The sequence below is a fragment of the Felis catus genome, chromosome E3 (assembly GCF_018350175.1).
Source record: "Felis catus isolate Fca126 chromosome E3, F.catus_Fca126_mat1.0, whole genome shotgun sequence".
Classification (NCBI taxonomy): domain Eukaryota; kingdom Metazoa; phylum Chordata; class Mammalia; order Carnivora; family Felidae; genus Felis; species Felis catus.
In genome coordinates, this window is record NC_058383.1 from 7,605,243 (window position 1) to 7,612,965 (window position 7,723).

Sequence of the window (7,723 nt, forward strand, 5' to 3'; positions counted from 1 at the left end):
GATGCCTCCTCTGGGTACCTCTACAGTTTACAAGTACTGGGGATTGGGGCTTCTTGTCCCTTGTTAGTCAGACCCAGGTCCCCGTAATGCATGTGCCTTCAGAGCGGCAGACCATTCTGATGCTCTAGTTTCCATTGGTCCTCTGCCATCTCCAAACTGCCCCTAGGATGGAGTGAGGAGCATGTTGGCTGGGGACTCATCTGCCCCAGGGCAATTTTCTGCCACCAAAAAATGGCTGTGAGTCAGAAACCCTGGGCAGGAAGCACCAGACATGGTGTCACCGCCATCTAAAAAAAATTTCCACTGACCAAGTGGTGACCTTATGCTGATTGTGTGTGACATTCCTGCCTTAAAGCCCAGGGATGGGTGGGACGGTGCGATGTACACATTCCAGAAATTTCAGAGTAATGAGGGGAAACCTTCTGGAAAAATTAGAAGCTAGAGGGAAATTTTTAATTATATGTGTTATTGATTTCCCTGCCTGTTAAGATCTGAAGTCATTTTGTTCGTTGAGTAACATAAAATGTATTCTTGTATTTGGGTCATAAAACTGTCATGGTTGGTCTACTTAGAGATATGTAAATCTAAAAGTGAAGAACATACCCCCTCCCCCCCTTTTTGAGGTTGGGGCTGAGTGAGAAAGTCAATGGGGGAAAAGTATTCCCCTCCCTCTCCATTTTTCGGTCTATCTCTCCCAGCTAGGAGGCCCTATGGTAAGGGAATAAAGGTGGTTCTAACAGGAACTTTTTAAGGGGAAAAACCCACATGCCCAGGGTGGGAGGGGGTCCCTGACAACAAATCAGACCTGGGGAGGGACAGTCAGCTTCTAAAATTCTCTCCTGGGGTGTGGATGTGAGTCATCCACCTCTTTTCCACCTAACCTTGCCACCCTGCATCACTGCTCTGAAAGAGACCTGCCCCCCAGCCCACACCTTCTGCCGTGGATGGAGCATTTCCCTTCCTTTGCCATTCTGAAGGAGAGGGAGGGGGCATTGCCCTGTCCACCAACAGACCACCGCTCTTTATACTCAGGAGGGGGGACCACTGAGAATTTACAGTGTTGGGGGTGGAGGAGGGTACAAGAGGACAGCAAGGAGGCCAGCCATTGCTCCTGGAGGTGCAGATGAGGAGGCAGCACAGAACCACTGGACCGGGTGCACGGAGAGGAGGACTGACAGGGCGCAGTGATGGAAGTGCCCTGCTAAGGAGGCAAGCAGCAGCCCCTCCCACAAGGGTGAGTGGGATGAGCCCAGTTGGCTAGAAAGTGACCTAGGGATGCTTGGTGCCCTGGGTGGGCCCAGTGGACACGAGTCCCCAACCCTCCTGGTATTGCAACCCAAGAGAAAACTCTACCACTCGGGTGGTGTGCTAATCAGTAGTTAGAGCATGGTTCTCCACTTGGCGATTTTGCCCCCTAGAGGACATCGGGCAATATTATTTGTTGTCACAACTGAGGATGGGGTTGCCCCTGACATCTAGCAGGTAGAGGCCAGAAATGCTGCTAAACTTCCTACAATGCACAGGACGGCCCCTCTCAACAAAGAAGCATCTGGTCTGAATTGTCAATAGCATTGAGGTTGATAAACCTTGACTTTTGGGGTCAAGAAGCCTTGAGTTAGAGTATCTTGACACTTTGAACATGGTACTTTGACAGGGGTGCCTGGCTACCTCAGTAGGTGGAGAATGTGACTCTTCATATTGGGGTCTTGAGTTCAAGCCCCACATTGGGTGTAGAGCTTATTGAAAAAATAATATATATTTTATATTAAATTATATATGTATTATATAATCATAAATTAAAAGCATATATTATATAATAAATAGAAAGTATATATTATATATACGTATACATATATATATAGAGAGAGAAAGAACATGGTACCTTGAGATTTCTATTGTAAAATCTAACATCTTTATTCCATTCACAAATCTGTATGTTTTTGTTTTTGAGTGTGCCAGTAAGACTTCATATTTCTTTTCTTTTTTTTTTTTTTAACATTTATTCATTTTTGAGAGACAGAGTGCAAGAAGGGGAGGGGCAGAGAATGGAAGGGGGGAGGGGAGGAGACACAGAATCCGAAGCAGGCTTCAGGCTGTCAGCCTAGAGCCCGACGTGGGGGTAGAACCCACGGATTAATTGTGAGATCATGACCTGAGCTAAAGTCAGACGCCCAACCGACTGAGCCACCCAGGCGCCCCAAGATTTCATATTTCTAATTCAGACTGTTAGGGATAAGGAATTACACAAAACCTTCCTTTGACTGGCACTTGAAGTTTACATTATTTTTTTGTTAACCATTGGCTATTGACCCCTGATGGCAGGCACAATGCAAGCTCTAAAATCACATTTCTACTTTTAAAAGTCAGCTTTATTGACTTATAATTTATATACAATAAAATGCATGCACCTGAAGTCTACAGTATGATGAATTTTGACAACTCTATATACCTGCAAACATAAGTTTAAAAAAACTATGTTTAGATTTATGGAGTAACGGTTAGAAACACAGACTTTGAAGTTGATCGGACATGGGTTCAAATCCCAGCTCTGCCTTCTAAGCCTTGGTTTTCTCATCAGTAAATTGGACTAATAAAATCCACCAAAGGGGTTATCCTGAGGATAAAAATGACCCGCTTGAAGTGTTTAGCTCAGGGCTTGCCTGGCACGTGGAGAAGTGTGTTGTCAGTGGTCATAATAGGCATGAGTATCAGTGTCCTCACCATTTCCTGATACACTTGGCTAATAGAATCCTTTTTTTCTGTATCTACGTGTCTTCCCAGGATGAGCACACTTTCCCCATGGTTACAGTAATTGTAATTGTATATACACGTGCAATTTCCAAACTAATATTTCCAACTTCTCTCCTGGGCTCCAGAGGAACAGGGCAGTTTCCCCCTAGGCCCACCTCAAAAACAACATGTCCCCCCAAACCACCCATCGTGACTTGGACTGCCCATCTCAGTCAATGCCATCCCATCCAGAAATCTCTTTGCAGAAGTACCTGGTTCCTTTCTCCCTCACACACACCGCTCATTCATTAGGATATCAGTTTAAGTGCTTCAAAAGAGACCCAAACAACAATGGCTGAACCTAAAAGGGAGGTTATCTCTTGATTATATAAGCATCTAGACATAATCAGTCCACAGCGGACCTAGATGATCCAGGATAATCCAGGCTCTTTCTGTTTGGTTGCTCTGCCTTCCAAGGGTATTGCCTTTGTTCTACAAGGTCTGAGTGACTCACTCCCAGGTCTAGTTTTCATGTAGCAGGATGCTCCTTGCGTACAATGCAGCAGACTGCATTTAATCCTCATGTCACATGAGAGGCAGCGGTTTTGTTAGGTTGAGCTGTGTAAAATTGCCATTTTTGTTGGTCAAATATGGTAGGTTATTGGCAATCTTATTCAAGTAGCTCATAGTAGCTCTACTTTACAGATAAGGACTCTGACGCACAGAGAAGCCAAGTAATTTGCCCAAAGCCACACAGCAAGTGAATGGCGGAGAAGGAATTCAAATCTAGAGTCTCCCTCAAAGCTGGGCCAATGGAAGATTCTTCAGAATGAGCAAGGCTCGGTTCTCCTGTCCCCAGTGTGCAACAATGAACATTGGAAAGCTACACAGCAGTTCAAGACAGAAACAGCAACAGCTTAATATGGCTGTGTAAGAATGTCACAAGACCATCTATGAATTTTTTTTCCCAAATGAGTGATAAGACAAGACATTCTTTTTCTTGAAGAAACAGAGACAGAGCAATGGTCCCAGAGTAGTGTGGCTGAGAAGACTCTGAACAAGAGGGGAGATTTCAATTGAGTCTTGAAAGCAGAGGAGGGTTAGTTCCATTGTGTGTGCGGTGGTGGGAGTGATGTTCAGTGGTGATAAGCTCATTCTAGGATATTCTACAAAAGCTTGAGATGTCATCTATGAAGATTTGAGTCTCCATCATTACTTGATTGTGTGCGCACACATGGGAGTGTATACCCCCATGCGCACACGGGTGTATACACTCCCATGTGTATCTGTGGATTTCTTCCTGTAATGTCTCCCCACGTTGTCACTTTGCATGTGTGTACCTAGGTTTGTCTTTTCGTGTTTCCCTCTGTCTTTCTGTGTCTTGGTGTTGTTTTCTCTTTCTCCCTGCCCTTCGTCTCTTTCTTTCTTTCTCTTTCTTTCTTTCTCTTTCACAAACTCTCTCTCATCATCGGTCTCTCCCAGTCTTTGCTTTATAATTGGTCTCATATAAATCCTAAGTACATTTTTTTTACTATTCATTGCACATATTAAATAGTTTGATGTGCCCTGCCCCTAATTTAAAATGCAAACGGACAGAATGTTCTATCCTTCCACCTAAATTTCTCTTCCATTTTATTGTTCCTTCCCCTGTCCTTTTACTGAATTAATTTGTTTTTATCTTTATCAAGTCAGACATGCACAGGATTTTAAAAGTCAAAGAGTAAAAGACTGAAGAAAAGCAAGCTCACCTCATTACACTCTGGACCCGCTTCTCAGATTTATTCATTTTCAAGTCTTTCAGCCATTTCTACTGGTATGTACCTCCTTGTTTCTCAGTAACATGCTTGTACAGCCATTTCTTGATTTTTTTCAGCTTTCTGTACAATTTCATAAAACAGAAAATGAGAATTTAACTCTTATACTTCCATCCCCAAACACAACTCTTCCTCTTCCTCCCTGAAAAAGTTACCCTCGGGTGCCCGGCTGGCTCAGTGGGTGGAGCATTCAACGCTTGATCTCAGGTTGTGAGTTCAAGCCCCATGTTGGGTGTAGAGATTACTTAAAAATAAAATCTTCAAAAAAAAAGTCATATCCTAGTTTTTAATCAGAGAAGAATTCAGTGTTTGTAATAATATTATTATATACATATTATTTAACCTGAGCCATGTCATAGACTATGGTTGTATTTTCTTTCTTGGAGTTTTCTTTCCCTAGAGTTAATTGTCTTAAGTTTTTGTTTGTCTGCTTTCTAGGAACCTAACAAGAATTCAGTCCCCAGCAGGTGATCCATCAGCTTAAGCTTTTTCTTGGAGACCTTTGTCCTACAGCTCTTCTTCTTCCTGTTACACTCTAGAAGGCCTGTCTGTCTGCTGCGACACAGCTCTCACCCTGGGACACCAGTTACCTCTCTCCCTGCTCCTATTCCTGAGTCCACGGTTCCTCTTTCTTGGATTAGTCCTTCAATTTATGGAAGCCCATACCCTTCCTAGGAAAGTGCACCAGGGAGATTTTTTTTTTTTTTTTTTTTTTTTTTTTTTTAGATTTCACATACCTGAAACTGTCCTACCCTAAGTGGATTGACAGTTTGGATTGACAGAATTCTTGGTGCGCAATCATCTTTCCTCAGAATTTTTTTTTTTTTAATTTAGTAATCAGTCTCTTTAAACAATAGTTTTTCAACAAAAATATGCTAAAACTAATATTGTGCTTCTCCATGGAAGGTTTGCTTTTTAAAAATTGAGCTATAATTGGGGCGCCTGGGTGGCTTAGTCGGTTAAGTGTCTGACTTCCGCTCGAGTCATGATCTCACGGCTTGTGAGCCAGAGCCCCATTTTCTCAGAGCCTGGAGACTGCTTCCAATTCTGTGTGTGTGTGTGTCTCTCTCTCTGTCCCTTCTCCAGCTCACACTCTGTCTCTCTCTCTCTCAAAAATAAATAAACATTAAAAAATATTGAGCTATAATTGACATAGAACATTGTATGAGTTTTAGGTGTACAACATAATGATTTGATGTATGTATATTTCCTCAGAGTTTTGAAGGCATTGCTTTATTGTCTTTCTTTTTTAAGTTTTATTTATTTAAGTAATCTCTACACCCAATGTAGTGTTTGAACTCACAACACTGAGATCAAGAGTCACACACTCTTCAACCAAGCCAGACAAATGCCTCTACTTTTCTTTCTTTTTAAAAACTGTTCTTTTTGTATGGAAACCAATTTGACAATAAATTTCATATATTAAAAATAATAATAATAATAAAATAAAAAATAATAAAAAATAAACACACAAAAACTGTTCTTTTACTTTTCAATAATAAAATAAAATAAAATAAAATAGTTCTTCTACTTTTCAATAATATTGTTGAGAAGTCTGAAGTCATTCTGATTCCCTATTATTTCTCTCTATACACTTGCCGGATCTTTGATTTGGCTTATGTGCTCTGAAATTTCAAGATTTCTTTGTCTTAATATAGATTTATTTTAATTGTATTAAATACATATGGGGCATGGGATCTCTCCACCTAGAACCTAAGTTTCTTTGATTCTGGCAATTTTCCTAGAGTTATTTTATTTTATTTTTGGATAATTTCTTCCCATCTAATTTACTCTTTAAATTTTTTTTTTTCAACGTTTATTTACTTTTGGGACAGAGAGAGACAGAGCATGAATGGGGGAGGGGCAGAGAGAGAGGGAGACACAGAATCGGAAACAGGCTCCAGGCTCTGAGCCATCAGCCCAGAGCCTGACGCGGGGCTCGAACTCCCGGACCGCGAGATCGTGACCTGGCTGAAGTCAGACGCTTAACCGACTGCGCCACCCAGGCGCCCCATCTAATTTACTCTTTAAAACTATTGTTTTTTGATGTTGGATCAATCTCCTAAATGGATTCTTGAATTTTCTTATTTTTTTCTCTCTTATTTTTTATGTCTTTGCCATTTGTTCTACTATCCAGGGGGTTTTTCCACCTTTTCTTACCAATCCTTCTACTGAATTTTTCATTTTCAATACCCTATTTAAAATTTTTAAGAGTTTTTTTTTTTTTTGGTTCTGAATGTTCCTTTTTTAACGGTCTTCTGTGTTTCTTCAAGGATGAAATATCTAATCTTATCTATCCAAAAACCAGCAACATTAATTTTTCTTTCTTTGAGGTTTTCTACTCCAGCTTCTTCCAAGGTCATTTTTTCTCTTTGTTGCTTTGGTTTCTATCTTTCATGTCACAGGCCGGTGTGACCTTCAACTCTCTATTTATATTATCAATATCTGAAGGTCCTTCTCTTGAGCAAGTTGGTTACTCTAGAGAGAACTCCATCAATCATCAGTGGAGAGTGGGGGAAGAGGAAGTCATAATTCTGGCTTCCAGCAGTTAGAAAGGTGAACAGAGGGAGAGGGGCTGGCTGGAGGTCTCACTTGCCCTGTTAAGCCCCCTGCCCTCTGCTGTGTTACCCTCAAGCCAAGAGTTCCTCTTGTTTAAACCTCCCCAGAAAGTCAATATCACATCTTAAGCTTGGACGTGGGGAGAAACTGTTATCTTGCTCAGAGTGGTGAAGGGGAGTGGAGAATCTTTACCAACTTTATTTTAATTGTGGCAAAATGTACTTAACATAAAATCTATCATCCTGACCATCTTTAAGTGTACAGTTCAGTAGGGTCAAGTACATTCACACTATTGTGCAACCAATCTCCAGAACTCCTCACCTTGCAAAAGGGAAACTGTACCCAATAAACAGCAACTCCCCCTTCCCCCTCTCTGCAACCACCATTTTATTTTTCGTCACTATTTTTTTTTAATGTTTATTTTTGAGAAAAAGAGAGAGAGAGAGAGACAGTGTGAGCTAGGGAGGGGCAGAGAGAGAGGGACACAGAATCCGAAGCAGGCTCCAGGCTCTGAGCTGTCAGTACAGAGCCCAACATGGGGCTTGAACTCACGAACTGCGAGATCATGACCTGAGCCGAAGTCGGACGCTTAACCGACTGAGCCACCCAGTCTCCCCACT

The 7,723-nt window shown here is 41.6% G+C and overlaps 1 long non-coding RNA gene across 1 annotated transcript; it reads right to left on the bottom strand.

Moving 5' to 3' along the window:
• Window positions 1-2,351: 2,351 nt before the first annotated feature.
• LOC123382553 lies at window positions 2,352-5,260 on the bottom strand. The gene is made up of 2 exons (XR_006591080.1): window positions 4,479-5,260; window positions 2,352-3,348 (listed from the first exon to the last, which is right to left on the bottom strand). It is a non-coding gene; the product is annotated as an uncharacterized LOC123382553 (long non-coding RNA).
• Window positions 5,261-7,723: the final 2,463 nt, after the last annotated feature.